The following is a 23,533-nucleotide window of genomic DNA, read 5'->3' as shown; positions in this document are numbered from 1 at the left end:
TGGCAAGAAATTACCGTAAAAAATTTGGAGATTTAACCATCATAAGTTAAACAGGACAATTATTCGAAGATAGTGGAGTTTCAATTTAAAAAGCACTCCAATTTGAGCATTTTCTTCCACTAATGATTAAAGTATTTGCAGTAAAATGCTTATGTATGAGAGAGAGAAAGAGAGAGTTTCAGTGTTGTATGTGTGCTGATAATGAGCTGACTTTGGCATGAACCTCGTTCATGGTAGCTTGGGAGTTTGGGCCTTGTGATTTTATAGTCATAAATTTCTGAAAGAATGCATCAGCAAATTGACAATTATTGATGTGTAAGTAGTAGCTTGTCCATGTAGGAGCAGCAACAAGAGCAAGCTAAGTGATGCCGGGTTTTCTCTTTGATTCCATGTGATTCAAGGACTAAATTATTGCGGGTAATAACTTTTATGTTTCTTTATTTGTTCTAGCAGTTTGGTAGTGTACAAATTCTGCAAAACTTGCTGCTAACTGCATGAGAATCTTATTACTTTTAGTAGAAATTGATAAGAGTATATGTACTCTGTACTCAATTAGTAATAATGTTCTTAAGCTAGGAGAAGGTAGATTACATGGGTAGATAATGTGAAAGTAAAAAACTCATAATTGATTGTATTTTTAGGGGAAAAACAATGAACCATTTATCAAGCTAGATCCAAATCCACCAAAGTAATTAGACTTTGGAAAATTTTCCCAATCAAACAAATTCACAATTCACATCCACACCCCCAATGCGCTAGAAGATGCGCAACCATATTCCATATTCTCTTAATATGACTACAATAAAAATCATTAAATAGACAACTAGTACCTAGAATATCACTTATAAGCTGAATAAAGAAAGGTGAAGCCCTGTTTTTAGCTTGTGAGACTACAATAGTTACATTTTAAACTTGACCCTATCTAAAACTGGATTTATTTTGAACACGCATTTATGACTCGAACGAGGTCACGATTGAACCCGAACAATGCAATATAGTTTGTCAAACCTGATCCGACTTGGTTTAAGTTTAACTTTGAAGCAATGTAGTTTTGCACCTTGTGGTTTTAGTTAAACTTGATTTTAGCATCATGCAACTCAATTTGTAATTTGACGCTCAAACTCGTTCCCAATCTCAACCTTTTTTGAGTTCGGGATTATATAATTCAACTTGGCTTTATAAATGTGAACATGACTTAGACAATGTAAATCAAGTAAATACTCTATAAGTTACTATAACATTTCTACTACTAAGTGAAAATTAATGTTTTCCTTAAATATATACATAACCTTTCCTTCACTATTTTAATACAAGAGATCTCAAAGGAGATAAACATGATCCATTAAATATGGTTACAAAAGATCTTAGAACAATATCAATAATATTACAATAACATAATAACACTTATTTTATGATCATCCCCTAGACGAAACTGATAGAGTATGAAACCATTCGTGAGACTTCAACCATCAATTTAAGTTTTTGTTGAGTTGGTCTACTGACATGGTATTAGAGCCAGCGTTACATAAAGACAACAAGTTCAAGTCTCACCCCTGCTTTCTAAGTGAAATATTTAGCGAAGGTATGAGATTGGCATATATTACATACACACTTCAAATCCAAAGGGCTCTCGCTTGAGGGGGTGTGATAGATTTATGAAACTATTCATGAGTTTTCATCCATCAGCTTAAACATTTAATTGAGTTGGTCTTTTGATATGTCGAAATCGACAATAAGTTGGATCCACAAGATGGAACAAAAATCTTTGCATGTTTATTAAAAGAAGGCACATGTAGCACATGAAAGTAACCTACAACAATGTTTTCTCTAACAAAATATAAGATTGTTTGGATGTGCTTCGCCCTTTGATATTGCATAAGGTTGTTGGACAGATAGACAACGCTGACGTTATCACAATAAAACATGATAGCATGACAGAGACCCTCCTACATTTCTGTTTGGCACTAGAACACAATGTAGCTCCCCAATGTTTGGTGGATCAAGTAAACTATGTTAGTTATCACCAAGGTACAACAATAGTGACGGATGCATAATCAGACTCTCACTCTGATAGGCATCCATACATGCAATCAAGAAGGTTGTTAATGAATCCAAAATGTAATGGTATCAGGGAGTTAAATGATACGCGCCAAATCCTTTTATATGTTTGTATCCCGGGTCAGGTATAAAGAGACACACTTGTTGACACCAAGTAATTTTCATGCGTTGTGTAGGCTCTGATACAAAGTTGGATCTCATATAAAAGGAACTTGCTAAGCAATGCACTGATTTTAGACTCGGTGTCAGTCCGAGTGTAGAAGGATATCTACATTCTCAAGGAAGCACATATGGTCTTTTTAACATATATCTTTTGGAAAATAAATTAAAGAGATCAATGAGAATGTACATGCGATGGTCTTTTTAGCATACGTCTTTTGGGCAAGAAAATAAGGAGATCAAACTTATCGATGTAAGTTTGTATGGACTAAGAAATAGTGAAGGGGACCAAGATTATGCATAAAAAATTTGTGCTAAGTAAAGTAATAACATTGTCAAAGAGCAAAAGATCAAGATGTCATGAGGACTATATCATCACCATGAAGGAGGAGATATGCAATGTCTGGTCCCTAAAGAATCCTACTTGCAGCGACAACACGATCAAGATAAGTACCAAATTGGTGTATCTACACTCGAGGGGCTTATTTTACCCAATAAGAGACTTCAACAGCCGACACACATGGAACAAACGAGATGAAAGGTTTGACTATATACATTTTATTGAATCTTTGTGCGAAAAATCGTTCTTGACATATTAGTGGTTATGGGTCATTTGCGAGCCAAAGTAAGGTTAAATACGAACAATATAGGATGGTAGTGCATTTAGCTACCAAAAGAAACAATACCAACTTTTTGAGTCTTTTCATTAATCCACAACCAAACACATTTTTTTTTTCTAACAACAAGCACAAACATGAAACAAAGCTAGAGGAAGTTTCGACCTTTCCTAGCATTAACAACCAGTACATGGGCAAGATGGACCTTTTTTCGATCTACTTTAATTACTTCATAGAAGAGAAACTTACTGCATCTACTTTAATGTCATAAGAAATGTTGGAGACATCGATCGAAGCAACATTTTTATGACAAATTATTATTAGCTCTGCGGAGTTCGTGTAGATCTGAATGTTGTAGCAACCCATATTTTGTGCTTCAGTTATACACCAGAGAAGCGCATAGGCTTCCGCTTGGAGAGAAGAGGAGGCCAGAATTTTATCATACCTTGAATGATTGTCCGCCCATCTAGTTCATCTAACCAGCTAATAACTGCAATGGGAATCTTTCCTTTTCTTGATTTCCAAACACCATCAACTAAAACGTTGCAAACTGACCCTTGACACCTTCCTCCTCTAATTAGAAGCTCCTTGGGGAGTGCAGCTATAAGTTAGGGGCGAGAGGCTTGATTTTATCTGAGATCATCTCTTTTTATTTCGTCCCTGAGAATTAGGTTAAGGCCTGACATGATAACCGACGGAGAAGAGTTAATTCCTCTGAACAGTACGTTGTTCCTACGAGTCGAGATAGCCCATAAAGTGGCTAAAAAGTTCTTTACTCTCGACAGGTTGCTATTATCATCTTTCCAGAATAGCTTTAGGAAAATACTGATCCAGTCATTAATAGGAATAAGACTCGACAGGTTGCACTTGTATACCTAATGATGAACAACCCCACACACGAGCGAATATCTCGCAATCTATGAATATATGGCTTTCAGTTTCTTCATATTTATTGCATAGATAGCAGTTTGCTTAGACCAAAATATTATGTTTTCTCAAGTTATTGGAGAGGGCTAAATTAAAGCACGATTGAGTAATCTCCACAAGAAATTTGTCCATTTAGGCCTAATGTTCATTGCCCATAACTTATGCCCAAACTTTTTATCCTCATCTGAAATATTCAACTGACCATTTTTTTAAAGAATGAAGTAATAAACCTCTCTGACTTTGACTTCGACTTCGCCGGAACTTGACTCACCCCAAACATAATAGTGTTGAAAATCCTCTTTGGGGATGTGCGTTGAGATGATTTTAAACGTTGTGTCTCTGGAGAAAGTTTTCCAAATAAGAGAAGAGTTCCAACACTTAGAATCTGGGATCATTAAGTCTTGCACCAATTCCAATCCTAAGTCCTGAAGAGAAACATTGTCACGAAGCTTAATCGGTTCTCCTATAAGCCACTTGTCTGAGAGAATTCTTGTGTTTGAACCAGAGCCTATCCTTTTGATGAAGCCCTTACGACACTCCTGAACATACCTACACATTCCTTTGAAACCTCACGAGACTTTATCAATTTTTTTATTCTCGAGAACCATAACAATTGGTGAATTCTGTATGTAGAGTAGAGAATACGGGAAACTAAGGAATCTCTATTCATGTGTACTCTGATGGGCTGCTTAAGCAACAAGGCTTTGTTGTAAGCATAAACATTTCTATTCTTAGACCACCATCTCCTTTCGGTAATTCAATTACAACTTTTTTCCTCCAAATATTGGTCGCGCATTTTATCGACAAATATGGAGTTCAATTTGTAGGCATACGTCTTGGGGATGAGGAATACACACAAAATATGCTGACTTAGCGCAGAAAAAATACTGTTAATCCATAAAACACGCCCTGCATGAGACAAAGAAAGTTGCTTCTAGTGACCAATTCTTTATTGAATTTTATTTAGTAAAGGCTTAAACTTGTTAGAGCTTCTACCATCAACTTCAATATTGCAGCCCAAATACTTCCCTAGTTCATCAGCTGTGGGAGTGCCGATTATATTCCGCATAAATCATTTAAACCTAGCAGGGGTGTTAGGACTGAACATGATATGAGATTTTGAGTAGTTAATCACTTCACCTGAGAGGCGGCTGAACTTGGCTAAGGCGTCCTTTATTGTGGCAAACATGTTCGAATTAGATTCGAAAAATTACAAGGAGTCATCGGCGAAAAAAAGATGAGAGATTTGAGGGCATCTTTTCGATAACCTCAATCCTTGAAAGGCTCCCTGTTGTTCATCTCTGGATATCATGCGTGATAGGATTTCCATGACTAAGATGAATAAGTAGGACGAAAGTGGGTCTCCCTATCGTAAGCCGCATCATGGGATGAATTTTGAAGATGGCCCACCATTACCCAGGATCACATAAGAGACTGTTATGACACATTGCATGATCCAGTGATGACATTTTGTAGGAAAGTCCATTTTTAATAACAACGAGTCAAGGAAATCCCAATTTACCTTATCATAGGCTTTGAACATGTCTATCTTCTATGCTGCAAGGAATTTGTTACCTTTTGATAGATGTTTGATAATGTTGACCATTTCATGTGCAATGAAACAATTGTCCGAGAGCTAGAGTTCTGCCAGGAATGAAGGCGTTTTGATATGGGGAGACTAACTCCTTGAGAATCGGCTTAAGTCTGTTCGTAATAATCTTGGATATAATTTTGTAGATGACGTTGCATAGACGTATTGGTCTAAACTGGCTTGCCTCTTCCGATCTATCAACTTTAGGGATGAGACATATGTGGGTAAAGTTCCATTCCTTTAAAATAAATCCATTCAGAAGAAAGTGGGAGACCGCTAACCAAATATTATTTTAAACTTCAGGCCAGAATATTTGATAGAATTTTGCTAGAATACCGTCAAGCCCTGAAGCTTTGAGACCTCCCATCTGGAAGACAATGTTTTTGACTTCCTCTTTTATGATTGGAGCTTGAAGATTGACCATTTTCTGTTGAGACAACTTAAGCACCACTTCTTCTAACTCATTAAGTTCATCCCAATATCAGTCAGATTGTTGAGCTCTTTTGTAGATGTTGACGAAATAGCTCACAAGAGTATGTTGAATATCTTGTTTATTAGAGGCCAATGTTCCATCTTGATTTTTTAGCATTAGTACTTCGTTTTGTTTCTTCCCGATTTTCGCCTTTCATAAAAACCACTTCGTGTTTGAATTTTCCCACGCAAGCCATTTTCCTTTTGCACATTGTCTCCAAAATTGAAGTTGGATGTGAACTTTCTCAAGCTGTTCTTACCTTACTTAATGATCTAGATCACCAAACAAGTTTAGTAGAATTTTAAAAAATAATCACATGCAATGAAGAGTCTTAATGCGGAGAAAGGGGGCAACAACTCCCACGTACCTTTTTCAACAAGAACATTCTATTTATTGCGCACAAAGTTTTCTAACTATTGTCATGGACAACATAATTATGAACAAGATATAGAGGGGAGGTGACTCACATGGAATGTGCAAATTCAAGTGAAGATTGGGTACAATGATGCTAGCACAGACCATAACTATCTTGTGGCAAGTGAGTAATGGAAGAAGGGAAAAGGTCGTGGAGGGTTGTTATAGAGGGCTAGTTGCTCGGGTTGGTGAGCCGGGGTTCCGATGAGTTGCACTTACAAGTGAAAAGTTAAGGAAATTATAAACTTTGACCAGAAATTAGTGAATGAAGGAAATGTTGTGAGATAAATAGAGTATGTCATCAGGCAACTATCACTAGTGGAAAAAAGCCCATATGATGCGGTCAAAATCAGGCTTATTGATGCGGTGTTGGTCCGCATTAGGTGGGGCCGCAGCAGCTTTGAGAAATACAAAATCGCATCAGATTCGTTAGATACTGATGCGGTTTTGAACAGGAACGCATCATAAAGTACAAATAGGGTTTAAAAAAACGACAAACAATAGCACATATCAACAAAAACAGTAGAAAACAACCAAAACCTTGAGGATGCAATTAAAAAAGGCAGAAAGCAACAACAAAAAATGACGACTTTATAGGATGAATTAATCAGTAAAAAAGACGAATTTACACCAATTAAACATTTTAAAAAAATTAAAATTCGAAAAAAATCAGATTTCCAAACTAAATTAAAGAACAAATATTATACAAACAAAATATAAATTAGATTATACAAATTACAAACAACTTTCGACGATGTCTTCGAGGATGCAAAGAAAAACAAGAAATAGAGGATGACGGATGATGTCTGATGAAGATGATGTCTTCAAACGACGAGAATGACAACGGATTCGACAATGAACGACGAGAAGGACGATGAATTCGACGAGCACGACGAGAAGGACGATGAATTCGACGAGATCGACGACAAATTAGACGAGAAGGCACAAACAGAATTCGACGATGAGCTGCGATGTTCGTTGAGAGGAGGGGGAGGAGAGAGATTGAGTGAGGAGAGGAGAGAGAGAGAGAGAGAGAGGAGGGCACCGTGGTTTGAGAGAGAAAGGCGCCGTGGTTTGAGTGAGGAGAGGAGAGGAGAGGAGAGAGAGAGGGATTAGGGTTTGAGAGTACGGAAATGGGCTGGGGTTATGGGGTTATAAGGGAAGAAATGGGCACGAGAGTAACGGGCCGCATCTTCGGTTTTCTTTTAAGAAAAATGAGAAAATCCGATGCAGTTCTTAGAACCGCATCAGATTTCAACAAAAACCGCATCAGTTTTTTAATCTGATGCAGTCCTCTTCTGGACCGCATCAGTTTTTTTTTTCTCATTTTTCCTTCCTAATTTTTTAACTGATTTTCAGGTGCGGTTTTGTAAAATCGCATCTGTTACTAAGTGACATATAGGATTTCTTCCATGACTATATGTAGATTTGGTTTCTTCATTTTCTTCATGGCTAAGATAAAGCATAACACATTGTCTTGGCTTGGCATCCTAATTAAGGATGTTGAACATTTTAGCAATACAATCACGATTTTATATTGGTTGGATGTTTGGGAATATATGATAGGCATATTATCTACCAATGCGATATGTGGATCTCAGTAGGAGTTGTAGCTAACGATTGGAGAATATTGTACGGTGTTCTTTCAATTATATTCCCCAGAAGAAAAATACTTTTAGATGTAATATTTCCTAATAATAAGTTTCAATATGAACTTTGAAAACCTTACAAAACTAAGGTCAAATACTTTATGATAATTTTTCAAATAATTAAGTTAAGGATGATAAGTTTCCTAAAAATAATTAAAGGATAATAAGGTCAAGCCAACACACTCCTAATTTAGTAGTGTTGCTTGAAAGTTTGATGTAGCAAACGAGTACAATTAGCCATTACAAGACACTCCCATAAGAGGGGGGTCCATATAGAAGTAGGGACAAAGAGCAAAAGGAAGCCAATGTGGTTGCAGTAGGCACTTCTTCCAAATAACATGCCATGCTAACATCACATGAGATGAGACCAGGAAGCCGCGCCCCCCTTCTCTTTAGTCCCCCTTCCTTTTTCCTTCTGTCCCATCATAGGAGCCTCCTTCTAAGATTCTCTTTTTCAAACCCTTCTGTGTCATCATTTAATGTAGAGAAACCTTCATGAACTCCCAACTTAAGCTTGCTGCCCTTGTTATCAAAGTACTAATTTAATCATTCAATATTGAATGTCATGTATTCTATAAGAGATGCTTTCGAGGATGCTTATATAGCAATATTTTTGCTTTAATCGTCACATAATTCTCTTGGTACGTCTTAATGGTGCCTCGTCCGGCTCTATTTATTCTTGTTATTCACAATCTTGACACTTTTTACAAGTAAATAGTTTTTTCTTATGTCGTTTCAATATATTTCCTCCGTTATTTTTTACTTGTAATGTTTTTATTTTCGAGCTTATTATATTGACTTTATCTATCTCTATTATATAAGGGAAGGGGGGAGCTATGGTGTCCTCTTTTGAACTGACTATTTCCCCCCCCTTCCCTTTCTAAATTACAAAAGGAATCTCAAAATTATAATTGAGACTCAAAGAAAACTACCGAAAATTAATTTACAACACTTACTCACAAATCACTTAAAAGAAGAAACTTTACAAATCACTCATACAATTAAGAAAATCATGTTGCAAATCATTCAAATAATCAAGAAACTTTATTAAACCTTAAAATAAATTAACATACAAAGTGAAAGAGTGTAATCCCTTGATTGATTCTATTCCCATCCAATCAGTATATACATTTGCAACTATGCTACTCATAAGGAAGCTACTCTATAGTTACCTAAATACAATGATAACAAATCATCCTATAATATACAAGAATATTAACATATATTCTAACACAAAGTAAAACTAATAACCTAGAACGTCAATACATACAAAAACATTTACTACAAAAATTTACTTACAAATCACTGTTCTCAAGAACCATTCACAATTACTCACAAAGGTTACCTATAAACACAAATTTGAGAAAAACATAAGATTTTGACGGTGATATCACACATTTATCCATCAGCATAATTTACGAACTTCCAAAAAGGTACATAATTCTTTTAACCTTCAAAATTATTTCATATTAGTTGAAATAAACAATAGGAAATTAGTTGACTGCTATGTAGTTAAAAAAATGGGATGACAACAATGAGTTGAAAAGGGCTTTTATACAATCGGACTTAAATTTAGTTCATTTTCATATAAAACAAATTTAGTTTTTTCTAAAAAAATGCCAATATTGAAATTTTTGCCCAAAACTTTTGCAAAAAATCCATGTTCAGAAATAAATTTTGAAAAACAAAACAATATCAATCTTTTTGCGAACAATTTTTTGCAAAAATCCATTTTCAAAAAAAAAAACTAAATTAATTTGCAAAAAATAACGATTTTTGTTTTTCTAAAAAAAAAATTCCAATATCAAATTGTGTATGAAAAAATCAAAATTTCATTTCAAATATAATTGAAGCTCAAAGTGTTAAAATTTAGAAAACGACAAAATTTGAAATGATGGAAATTTTTAAATATCAATGTACAAACAAAATTTAGAAGTTAGACAAGGAAAAAAAACTAAGGTGTATTTGTAGTGAAATCATAATTTAGAAGTTAGACAAGGAAAAAAAATTATTTACTTTTTCATAGTGTTTTCTATATATAATGAAACTTTTACATATATTTGGACCTATCTCTTTATATTATATCATATCGATTAATTATCAAGGCAAAAAGGTTTATATAAAATATCATTCAATAATTAAAGTACAACATATCTCTCTATTATATAAGGAAAGAGGGGAGCTATGCTATCCACGAATGAAGAGACTATTTTATCCTTTTTTTCCTTTCTAAATTACAAATCCACTTACTAACCAAAGGGAGATTCAAATAAAAATACTGGAAATAAAATTATAACAATCACTCACAAGTCAACTAAAATCATAGAATTGCATAATTTACATTATACAAATCACACAAATGATGAAACTTTACAAAAACCAAAAGATTAACTTACAAACTACAACCAATACACTGCAACGTCAATACATACTCACAAAAATTTGACTTGAAATTCAAGTGTCCACTTTCTTCACAATATATGAAGTAGTGTACTTAATTCAAAAATCAACTAAAAAATTATAAATTAGAAATCATAGCTAAATTCAATGAAATTTCTATTTTGTTCATAGAATTTTGACCTTGAAAAGTAAAAAAAAAAAAAAAAAAAAAAAGACTGGTGAGAGACTTAAGTGACAGAGACTAAACCAATTAAATTTTGCAAATAAAGACAATTATACTTTGTATGTCTAATGTTCAAATTTTGACTTTTACATACGTCGAAAAACATTGAGCTTCTGTTTTGAAAAAAATCCAAGCACGCATCGCGTGCAAAAAATGCTAGTACTAATATATAAAAAAGCGTGCGTAAACCAGGAACGGTGCCACGTGGCGCTCTCCCTAGGGAGGTTTAGATCATGTAATTCATGTACAATAAAAAAAATTAGAAATTGCATAGTATAGGATTTGATCCCGTGACCTCAAGTTCATGTACTAAAGTTTTAACCACTAGACCAAGTAGTATTTAGTGCTATTATATCAAAGTACAATATTAATAAATAAAAATTTTCTTACCCGAGGCATCGCCCGGGCCTAATAACTAGTTTATAAGTAAAAAGAATCTTTTTAAGTCTTTCCAATATATTTTCTCTATTTTTTTTACTTGCAATGTTTTGACTTTTATGTTTGTTAATATCTCTTTATTGACCAATGCTCCGGCTTCCCAATCATGGCTAATCAACCGAGATGCAATCCATCTCATATATATACAACTTTGAGTCATAATATATCTGATTATATACTTGTGAAAATCATAAAAAGTTGAAATCTTGTAAATTTATATCAAGATAAAAAAAAAGCGAAGGAACTATAAGAGAAGACACAGTTATGTAGAATTATGATACATCCTCAAACTTCTAATGCAAATGTTTTACGTCCATATGAACTTCTCAATTAAAAAAAGTATATATTGTGTAAGTCTAAGTTATTGGACACATGATTTTTGGAATGAAGTGAGACCTTAGCCATCAAATTTCAATACACTATAACTTTATTATCTAATGTTTGAAATATATGATACAATTTTATAATAATTATCTTTAATTGAAAGAATTAAACGAGTACTCTTATTACGGTACTACAAAGAGACGATTGATGACATATTCTCTTATCCAATTTTCTTTAAGCTTTTATTTTCAAACTCAAACCTTTAAAAGTTTTTTTACTTAGCAGTTTATGACATCAATTTCTCACTAGACAAAAAATATGAAAAGTAACAAATAAATTATAGAATTAATGGATAAGAACATATTTTTTTATTGTAATTGACCCGATACATTGCCTGTGAAAAATATACTAATTAATGATATAAAATGAGCATTGACAAATATGAAAAAGTTTGAGAGAGTCCATATGTAAGATATAATTTTGCTAAGAAAATTATATATTTCTAGGAATTGTACTACTTGTGATAATAATTCTTTTTTCGTTTTAACATATCGATAACTAGATCATGTAAAAGAAAGAGTGTGGAATTGTCTAAATATAAGAGATCAGCAAATCGTCAATTCTACGCATAAATATTCTGAATAATGGTAAATATTTGTTTTCAATTAGTGGGAGTACATTCCCGTCAAAAATAAATAAATTAGTGGGAGTACATAAGAGTAGAATCTTATATGGGGGAGAAAAGAAGAATATATAGAAGCAAACTGTTGAAACCAGCTTATAGCGCCAAATTAAACATGAAATCCTTGCTGAAGGGAGTGACTCAAATCCATCTTAGCAGGAGTTCCCAGCTTATAGCGCCAAATTAAACATGAAATCCTTGCTGAAGGGAGTGACTCAAATCCATCTTAGCAGGAAACTCCATGAAGGCTCATGACTTGGTAGATTTTGAAAATAATGCCCTTCATTTAGTTTTCATTTTGGAGATTAGAGGTGCCAATCGAGTTGAATAGTTCGTAAGCAATTCAAACTTGATTCAATCAACGCTCGGTCAAAACTCGATTCGAGTTGGTTCAACTCGAATTGATCTCGACTCGATAATTTTTTGTATATTATTTTCTAAGAATTTATTTTATTTAACATAGAAAAAAATACTCATATTAGCAAAATATCACAAGTAGAAAAATGAAGTCCTTGCATACATGTCGAAAATATGAACAGATAACTCTCTCTTTTTTTATTATTCAAAATTAGAATGAAATCAAGTGCCACATCAAATAAAAAAAGCAAAAAATTGGGAGAAAGATTAATAAAAAGAAGAGATGAAGGAATCAGCTAAACCGTGGCAAAGGTGCAAAGCAAGGGACTCATTAGTCCTACATTGATGGATTATCATGAAATGATAACAATATTTCAAGGTCAATGAAATATTACTCTTACCCAAGTGATTTATTATAGTCTCCTTACGGGCCTGATATACTACTATTGTATATGCGTCTTACTAAGACATATGAACTTAAATGATGACAGTGGTTTGAATAATTAGACTAACTTTCTCTTTAATTCGGTAGGTTTCGAATTTTTATGCCTCTCCAGCTCGAGTCGAGCTACAACAAATCTTAACGAGAACAAGTCGATAAGGGGTTCAAAGAGATTAACGAGCAACACGTTAGTCAAGCAAGGTTGAAAAGTTTTGGAGTTTAATTGCGCAAGAATATGCTCGTGATATACTTACTCCATTAGCATCCCTATTCGAGATATTGCAAATTTTATCTTTATAAGGTGTTGACACATTGTACTTAGATTTTCTTAAGGTTGTGAGTGGCGATATTTGAGAAAGCATTTTAGTTACCTTAAATGATAAGGTCCTAAAATAATTAGTAGTATTTAGAAAGTACACAAAATAAACATTAGTTTGTTGAAACGACTAAAATTTTGAAAAATATTTTTAAAGTTTTGATAACAACTAATTTAGTTTATCAACTTTAAAAACTAATTTTGCCACATATTTAACCTAATCAGTTATCTTATCAGTTTTAACTATTACCTTATCAGTTTTCAGATAACTTTTATCAACTCCTAATAACCAACAACTATTATCAAACAAAAAAATAAATATATTAAACAGAAATTATGGGATGGTAATTTGGTAATTGATAAACTATTGATAACATTGGCAACATTATTATTTCATACCCTAACTAGTTTATTGTTTAGAGTTGTCATTTTATCAAAATCACAAGTTATTGGATAGTGGGTAGATGATGAGTTATAAAATGTGTTTGGGCTTATTTTAAGCTATAGCCCAATTGTGAGAAGAAAAAGGCCTAGCAGGCTATTTAATTACTTACCCTCAAGAAGTCCACCCAAAGGGTTCCTCCTAGCTATCAGTGCCTTCCAGCTAGTTCACAGCTGGGGATTTTGGAGCACTATAAATACCAGCTCCCTCATCAATGAACATGTATTGAATTCTTATCTAACAAACCAGAGTATCTCTCTCTAGACTTTATCTCTCTAGCTTGATCATCAACTGACTTGAGCGTTGGAGAAGTAATTCCGGAACCACCTCCGGGGCAGTCTAACCTCCTCTTTTCCAGGATTTTGGTGTACGGACAATTGACTCAGGACAATGAGATCTGATCCGGTACCTAATCAATATACTATAAACATACTTAATTTCTAAGCAGAAAAAATTTGGCACCATCGGTGGGGGAAGGTACAAGAAGTTACTTCGCCACCACTCAGTAAGATTCACCTCATTAGCTACTCAACATAAACTCCGATTTCGTTGCCAGTCAGTAATGACACCAACCAAAAACACTCGTGGCAAGCAACCCTCCGCCCAAGCCAAAAGGTCCGAGAGGGGCCACTCGCCTCCGCATAATAGGAGATCCGGACAAGCTCCATTCGTGGCTCGTCGGTCTCCCACTGTCTAAACCATTGACCCTAATTAGGAACCTTGCCAAGAGGATCGTCAGTCACCTTCTCGGCAGATACAACATGCCGACCCCCAACCGCTGCTCGCAGCAGATATCGCCCTCATTACAGCTCAGGTTTAGGAAACTCTGTAGCGAAGTATCATGGATATGATGGCTACCTTCCAGCAGGGGCAAACCCAATTTAACACCCCTAACCCGCCTGAGCCAAGAGATCTTCGCAAAGAGAAGAGCACAACCCTCGCTTGCATCAGGATCCGCCTAGCCGACAACGATCCGATGCTAGGGAGCCGGGTCGCCAAGACTGGGAAAAATCCAGGGAGAAATCAGCTCGCCAGGGGTCGGCCCGCTAGCGTCAAGAAACTCACGTTTCCAAGAGGAGACCCCAGCCGTAAGCCTGAAGACGCCAAACATTTTCTTAACCAAAAGCGCCGCAACCACGGGTATGACGCTCCGGAACTCTTGAACAAAAAAGCCAATCAACAAGAAGGGCAGGGCGACTCAGCCCACTCCAAACCACCTCGGTTGAGCAGCGGCGACCTTAAGTTCATGATCCCATTCAACTAAGAAATTTTGGGCACTCCCACCCCTGGGAAAATCAAGACCCCCCCTCATCGAGCAATTCGCGGGCCTAGCCGACCCGGATGATCATATGGCCGCCTACAACGCCCAAATGACTGTACATACCAGCTGCGAAGCCACATGGTGTCACTTCTTTCCCACCACTCTTAAAGGCCTCGCCCTTAATTAGTTCCAAGAGCTTCTCGCCGGGATAATTACTGATTTCTCGATATTGGAAGACCTATTCATCCACCAGTTTGTGGCGAGAAAAAGGCAAATGAGGACTAGCCTTCATCTCATGGGGGTCAGGCAAGAGAAAAATGAAAGCTTGGCCGACTACATCAAGAGGTTTAATGAAGAATCACTGAAGGTCACGGACCTGCAAGATGTAGTGGCCTTTGCCGCCTTGATGTCCGGGCTTCAACTTGGTCGGCTTAGATGGTCCCTAGCTGAGAGTGAAGTGAAGACCTTCTCGGAAGCCATGACCAAGGCCCAAAGGTTCATCCAGGCGACAAACATATTTCGCCACTTGGATGATGGAAGCAATAAGAGGGAAGATAATGGGAATCACAAGGATCATCCAAAACAACAAAAAACAGGAGTTCGGTCAGACCGATTCAGCGACCATGGCAATGATCCTTGATTCAACAAGAATGAGAGGGAAATTTATCAGGACATCAAGGATAAAGCCTGGCTCCCCAAACCACCGCCCATAAGGTGGTCCTCCTCTCGAAGGGAGAAAAGCTTATGGTGTGACTACCACAAAGAGTGTGGCATACTACCAAGGACTGTAGAGAACTCAAAAAGTCCTTGGATAAGCTAGCGGAGCAAGGCAAGCTGAACCGCTATCTAAAGCATAGCAGTGAAGAGAAGGGAAAGAAAAAGGTGGGTTAGTCGAACAACAGGGACACCGAAGGCTTCATCGGTGTCATAGCTGGCGGCTTTGCCTCGGGAGGCCTAACCGGCCGAGCCCGTAAAGCCTACCTTCAGAGTCTCAAGCACCATGTGCTTGACGTCCAAAATTCCCGGCCCGATTGTCCTGTGATGACTTTGGGAGAGTCAAGTCGGACTCTACATACCCCCCATGATGACCCATTGGTCATCGAGCTCAAGGTGGCCAACACGAGGGTAAAATGGGTGTTAATGATAGTGGGTCATCCGCCGATATCATTACCCTCGAGTGCCTCTGGAAATTGAAATACAACGAGCGGGACATCATACCCCTGAAGCAGCCACTCATAGGCATCGGGGGCAACTTAGTGCACCCAGTCGGCTTAATAAAGTTACCCACTCGAATGGGTGAGAAAGGCAAGGGCAGAAGCCTACCCATCGACTTCTTGGTGGTGGACATTCCTCTACCTTACAACATAATAATGGGGAGACCCACCCTTAACAAAACCAAGGCTGCCATCTCCACCTACCAGCTCCTCATGTAGTTCGAAACCGTTGACGGAAAAGTGGGAAAAATACAAGGAGACCAGCAAGCATTTAGGGAGTGCTATGTAAATAGCCTCAAAAATAAAAGCGGCGTCCAAAAGGACTCGAGAAAAAGAAAGCGGAAGAGGGTCAGCCCTCAAATAACCTCTGGGTAGACATCACGGAGAACCCCAAACAGTATCAACGCCCTCAACCAGCCGAGTAGGATGAAGAAGTAATAGTCGGCAATGAGCCCGGTCGGACAGTAAGAGCGGGCAAAGCTATGGACCCTCAAACAAGACAAAAAATCATCCAAGTACTCACAGAGTACCAAGACGTATTCGCTTACGAAGCCACAGATATGCCCAGGATCGACCCCAAAGTCATGTGCCATGAACTGAACATTAAAGAGGGGTTCAAGCCGATTAAACAGAAGCTGACGCACCAAGACCCTCAAAGGAATGCTGCAGCCGCCGCCGTAGTTAAAAAACTACTTGAAGTAGGGTTCATACAAGATTGCCAGTACTCAGAATAGCTAACCAATGTGGTGCAGGTCAAAAAATCGAGCGGGGCCTGGGTAATATGTGGACTTCACGGATTGGAATTAAGCTTGTCTAAAAGACAACCACCCCTTGCCCAAAATCAATAGGCTGGTCGACTCCACTGCAGGCCACGTTCTCCTTAGCTTCATGGACGCGAATGCCGGCTATCATCAAATACCAATGGCCAAGCAGGATAGGGTTCATACTGCCTTCATCACCCCACAAGGGGTCTACTGCTACAAGATGATGTCGTTCGGACTCAAAAATGCCAGGGCTACATATCAACGGACGGTCAACAAAATCTTCAGCGACCAGCTGAGTCGGAACATGAAGTGTACGTCGATGATATGATCATCAAAAATAAAGTCCAGTCGGGTCATCCATCAATCATGCGTGAAACCCAAGGCACACTTAGGAAGTTCCGAATGATGTTGAATCCTAAGAAGTACATTTTCGGGGTCAGATGAGGGAAGTGCCTCGGATTCCTAGTTGATGAAAAGGGAATTGAGGCTAATCCTGACAAAGTTAAAGCGGTACTAGAATTGAAATCTCCTCGAAACGTGCGAGAAGTGCAGTGCCTAACCGGCTGCTTAGCTACTCTCGGAAGTTTCCTCTCTTGGTCGGTAGATAAGAGCCTATCCTTTTTCAAAGCTTTGAAAAGGAAAGAGTTTGCTTGGGATGAAGAAGCCGAGCAGGCTTTTGCCTCCATCAAAGAGCACCTGTTGATCCTACCCAAGCTCATCCCCCCCTGCCGGGGGAACCATTGTTCAGCTACCTGGGCGTCTCGGACTACACTCTCAGCACAGTTCTAGTGGCCGAAAGAGGAGGAAAGCAAAATCCAGTCAACTTCATCAGCCACGCTTATAGAGGAGCAGAAGCCAAGTATAGCGAGGTAGAAAAGATGGTCTTTGCCCTCGTAATGGCATGTCGGAAGCTCAAACCTTACTTCCAAGCGCATCAGATCAAAGTCCTAACCGGACAGCCACTTTGGAAAGTAATCGAGAGCATAAATCACTCCAGTCGGATGACTGACTGGGAAGATCAGCTGGCCGATTTCGGTCTGGAATACGAGCCCAGAACAGTAATCAAAGTCCAGGCTCTGGCCGACTTTATCACTGAATGTGCCATGCTACCCCTGTTCGGTCCAAAAGAAGAATGGGAGCTGCAGGTTGATGGTTCCTCCACTAAAATGGGGTGCGGAGTCGGGCTTGTAATCAAGCCCCCGATCGGAGACAAAATGTAGTATGCCGTTAAGTTTAAGTTTTTGGGGTCCAGCAACGAGGCGGAGTACGAAGCTCTCATACTGGGACTTCAGCTATGCATCCTAGCCGGGGCATCGACTATCAGAGCTAAATTCGACTCACAACTCATAGTGGGTCAGGTCTTAGGAGAATATGAGGCCAAGGAAGGCAACATGAGAATGTACTTGGCCAAGATCCAGCATGTCATCCATAAGCTCTCCAATTTCTGGATCACCCATATACCTCGGTCAGAAAATCAACAAGCCGATGCATTCGCTTGAATGGCTAGCTCCACCGAGGGATCAACCCCTCGGACTATAACATGGGAAGTGCTCAAAGAATCAAGCATAAACGCCAAAGAACAGCTCGTCCTCAATCGAACTTCAGCATGGATAGTCAAACACTTGCGGGACGGGTTCCTCTCCGATGACTCAAAAGAGGCTGAGCAGATCAAGCACAAGTCGAGTTGGTTCTTGTGGCACGAGGACCAGCTCTACAAAAAGTCTTTCACTCACCCCCTCCTCAAGTGTGTAACCCTCGAGGAAGGCAATTACATTATGAGGGAGATACCACCAAGGGGCTTGCGGAAGCCATCAAGGAGGAAGAACGGTAGCCGGGAAAGCACTAAAGGCAAGTTACTATTGGCCGACGCTCAAGTCGGATGCTCAGGAACTAGTCTGGAAATGCCCCTTATGCCAGATTCACTCGGACATTCCTAAGGCTCCAGCCACTTCATTCACTACAATTTAAGCGGTGCTCCCTTTCGACAAGTGGGGTATGGACCTACTCGGACCCTTCCCTCCAGCGTTGGGGCAAAGAAAATTCTGATCGTTGCCATCGATTACTTTACTAAGTGGATAGAAGCCGAGCCTCTAGCCTCCATAACGGACAAACAAGTTCAAGCCTTCATATGGAAGAACATCATCACCAGGTTTTGAGTACTTAGGGCTCTTGTCTCAGACAACGGTAGACAGTTCAACAGTGGCCCCACCTGAGAGTATTACGCTCGGTTCGGCATACAAACAAGGTTGTCGACCATTTCCTGGCCACAAACTAACAGACAAAATCGAATAAGCTAATAAGATCGTCTTGAAAGGGATTAACAAATCCCTTGAAGCAGCGAAGGGGGCTTGGGTGGATGACCTGCCCAGGATACTCTGGTCGGCCAGAACTACGACAAAAGAAGCTACGGGGCATTCCCCATTCGGCCTGGTCTACGAAAGCGAGGCTGTGCTGTTGGTAGAAGTGTGGATCCCATCCCCGCGAATGGCTTTCTACGACTATGATAAAAACGAGGAGGAAAAGCATATCAACTTGGATCTGCTACCTAAAACCCGAGGTAAGGCCTTGTTGTAATCCATTCGGTACAAGCAAAGAATCACCCGACATTTTAATTGGCGAGTAAAGCCTAGACCCATCCAAATGTCGAACTTAACCAGTTCACTTAGCTTTTTTTGTAAGTGCATGACTTAACCAGTCCTAAAAAATAGAAATATATTACTGGATCGGACTTAACCAGTCCGCTCAACTCCTTTGTAATTACTGGACTTCACCAGTCCTATTGTAATAGAGTATTTTACTAATTTCCAGAGCACCATAAAGAAATATATTAAGTCAATCGAGTTGCTAGAAATTAAATGCAAGAAATTAAATCAGTACGATATTGCAAACGACAGAATCAAAAACATTATATTCATTGGTATAAGTTTGCAAAATTACAAAAGTGGCCGATTCATCGGCACCAATACATAGGAAAAAGAGAGAAATCTAAACAATGAAGCCTAAGAACTAGGGGGCAGCTTTGCAGGGTCGGCCTCCATGGTTTCCGCGACCTCAGAGGTCTCATCCTTCTCGGTGTCCGTAGCTTCGGCCTTAGCCTCATCCTCCTTATCCTTGACATCTTCAACCTCTAGTCGGGTGTGTATGAAAACAACCTCCTCATCATAAAGCTCTTGATACCTGGACCGGATGGTATTCCAATCCATCGTCGGGCAGGTATCAGCCAGAGTAACCTTGAATTAGCTCAGCGCTTCATCCTCTCCGAGTTTGTGAGACGCTTGCTTGACCTCAGCACAATAATCATCCCAAGCCTCAGAGGCCTGCCATTTCTCAAACCATTGCTTTTCGGACAAAGAGGCCTTCACCTTGGCCTCCTTAAGTCGTGCCTCGGCCGCTCAGTTTGAACTTGACCTATCAAGGTCACCTTGAATTTGGAGGACCTTGGCTTTGGCGTCGTCTTTGGCGTTCTCGGCGCCCGTCTTCGCCATGTTCAGATCGACCTTCTCCTTCTTCCAGGCTTCGTGCCCTTCCCCCCAAGTTTTCTTGCCCTCTGCGATCTTCCGGTTAGCCTGATCGAGATGAATTTCAGCAAGCCGCTTCCCCTCCTTGACGTTCCACATAGCACTGTCGTGCTTTTTCTGCTTCTCTTTCAGCTCCTTGACTTCTTCGAATAGCAGCATGCGATTTTCCGCTACGTTGGTCATTCGGATGGAGAATTGGTCAAAACAAAGAGTTAGCAACAGAGAATGCGAACAAAATAAAGAGTTCGGATGAAAAACATATGTCAAAGCATAGTACGGTAGAGCTCGTTCGTCTCGTTCTTCCCGGAGGTCTCATTAATGTGATCCTGGTCGGTCTGGTTGTAAAAGATGCCCATAACCTCGTTAACCCTTTTATTTTTGTCTCTTTGGACATTTTGGTGAAGGGCACGACCTCCTCCGCCATGGTCTTGTCCATCTGGGATAGGGTCGGTGAAGCAGGAGTGTAGCCCGGGCTGCTAATCGGAATAAAATCTGAGGCGTGCAGCGAAATGTCAGTATCGCCGGCTCCGGACCCCATTCGAGGGCTATTCACCTCCACCTAAATGTCGGCTTTGGCCTTCTTAGCAGCAGCTTATCTCTCCGCCCGGGGCTTGGCCAATGGCTTCTCGGTCAATGCGAACTTGTCATCGGCTCGCTCCTTGCGCTTTTAAGGCTTGGGGTTGGCCAGGTCTGAAATACTTAAAAGTGTTAAATAGAAAACACGAAAGAACTCATATAAGAAAAGACAGGGTCGGACGAAAATACCTTAGGAGAAGCTAGTTTTTGCATTGTCATTGCCTTCAGTTCGACCCTAATCCGAGCCGCCTTCTGAGCAGCAGAAGTCAAACGCTCAACCATCTCCTGGTTGGTCTCCTTGATATAGGCAAGGGAAGATTCTGTAAAAAGTTAAACAAGTTAGAAAATACAAATCAAAATAGAATGCAAAAAGTTAATTGGATCCCCTTGTCGAATTACCCTTGGGAAAAGCTGGACTTAGTCCCATAGCGGCCAAGATGTTCTCATTCTTAAACAACTTGTAGCTCGGAAGACAGTTACCGGCAACAAAAATCTCCCCGCTGTTGACTATCTTAGCTTCTAATTGCATATAACAAGCGGCTACGGCCTCATCATCAGTCAACTCGGGCACCTTAAAGTTAAGCCCATAATTCGACTCGGAAGAGAAGGGCACGATTGAAACGCCTCATTCTCCCCCAAAAAAGACGAAGGCAAAACTCCGCCGGAAACCCTTTTGGGAGAACGGGAGATCAAGCACAGACTGATAGCCTCTCTTGGCTTGGAAGCACCACCAGCCTAGACCGTGCTCACCGGCCATCATCTCGACCAATTTGTACATATGACGCCAGAGAGTCACGGTCGGCTTGACTCCAATGATTTCGTAGATAACTTGAACAACCAATATTCCTCCCCATGAGTTAGGAGATATCTGGCCCAAACAGAGGTTGTAGGCGTTCATCAGATCCTTCTCAAACTGGGTCAAGGGGAACTTGAGGCCCATTTCCATGGCCTTGTAGTAAAAAGTTGTACAGCCTGGAGGGGGAGCCAAGATAGTATGACGAGCATCTGGTCGGACCAAGAGATAGGGATCTTTTATTTAGAATCTGACGACTTGTCCCCGAGGATCCTCTAGGATCGCCTTTATCAATAAAGCAAGGGGAAACTTTGATCCCGAACCACCCTTTGGGTCCAAATCTAGGTACTCGAACCGGCAGAACGTTGATGTCTCACCTTCGTCACCAGGCATAGTTATCCTAACTACACCATCAGAAAGATACTTGTCTAAGTAACTCTTCGAAGAAGGATAAGCATAGGACACCACCCAAGGAAGGGGGATGATGCCCTCGGCCTCCTCCTCCTCCTCTACATGCGAAGGAGTACTCGGGAGGGAAAGCGCGTCGGGCACGATCGAGGGATCCGGGCAACTTATTAAAGTTGACACCAGCACCATTCCCATTCCCTTCACCTCCTCGACTGAATTATAGGGAGCCGAGGATGGGGGTGTCACTGACTCGGACGAGCACCCCATGATTTATCAACAGAGGGGGTCGGCTGATTTTATTAAAAGAAAAGAAAAGGACTTAAACGAAAATCAAAAGAAAAGCGTACCTGGTCGGATGAAGACTGGACTCAGGCTTAGAGAGGGAAAGAAGCTTGAGAGTGGAGAGAGAAAGAGAAGATTTTGGATTTTACAAAGAGAAATTATAAGAGAAATGATCTCCAAAATCTTTCTCCCCCTCATATTTATAAATAACCTCGACAAGCGTGTCCATCGCGTCCGATAATGGACTAAGTCCTCCCTTCCAAGTTTCTTGTTGGGCCTCCCCTAGGCAGCCCAAGCGCAACCATTGACCCAAAAGCTACGGTCCAAAGAAGGCGAAACGTCTCAGAGCCTCGCCCAATCTCCAGAAGATGAAACGCCACAAGGGTCTCCTGCAATCCAAGAATCCGCGAACGCCATGTGGCATTCGAGGAGTGGCGAAATAATGACCAACTCGGAAGCTCAGTATTGAGTTCATCAGCTCAAGTGGGCATCTAGGTCACCTACTCGGACAGGCTTTCTCATTAGCCCCTCATCCGAGTAGCGTCCAACCTACTCGACCCAAAGAGGCCTTCCCCTCTTTGGCCGAGCCACTTTCCTAGCAAAAAATGGCTAGTGAAAGAAGGCACCTACACGAACAAGCTTGGGGCACATTAGCCCCTCATCCGAGTAGCATCCAACCTACTCGGCCCAAAGAGGCCTTCCCCTCTTTGGCCGAGCCACTTTCCTAGCAAAAAATGGCTAAGTGAAAGAAGGCACCTACTCGGACAAGCTTGGGGTTCATTAGCCCCTTATCCGAGTAGCGTCCAACCTACTCGGACCAAACAGGCTTCCCCCTCTTTGGTCGATCCCCTTTCCTAGCCAAAAATGGCTAAGTGAAAGAAGGTACCTACTCAGACAAGCTTGGGGCTCATTAGCCCTTCATCCGAGCGGGGTTCAACCTACTCGACCCTCAAAAGGCCCTCTCTCTTTTTTGGCCGAGCCGCTTCCTCGGTCAGTGAAAAGCTAAGTAAAAGCAAGGGACCATGTCGCCACTCCCATCTCTCCTTCTCGAGAGATCGGGTTGGGACCACCCTCCCTCCTTCTTGAGTGCCCGGATCGGCACACCCCTCTCTCCCTCTTGAGAGACCGGGTTGGCACCTACTATTCTTGAGAGACCAGGTCGGCGCTCCCCTCTCTCCCCCTTGGGAGACCGGGCCGGACCCCCTT

The sequence above is a fragment of the Beta vulgaris genome, chromosome 1, assembly GCF_026745355.1.
Source record: "Beta vulgaris subsp. vulgaris cultivar EL10 chromosome 1, EL10.2, whole genome shotgun sequence".
Taxonomy (NCBI): Eukaryota; Viridiplantae; Streptophyta; class Magnoliopsida; order Caryophyllales; family Amaranthaceae; genus Beta; species Beta vulgaris.
The sequence above is the reverse complement of the archived record's forward strand: the minus strand, read 5'-3'. Positions refer to the sequence as shown.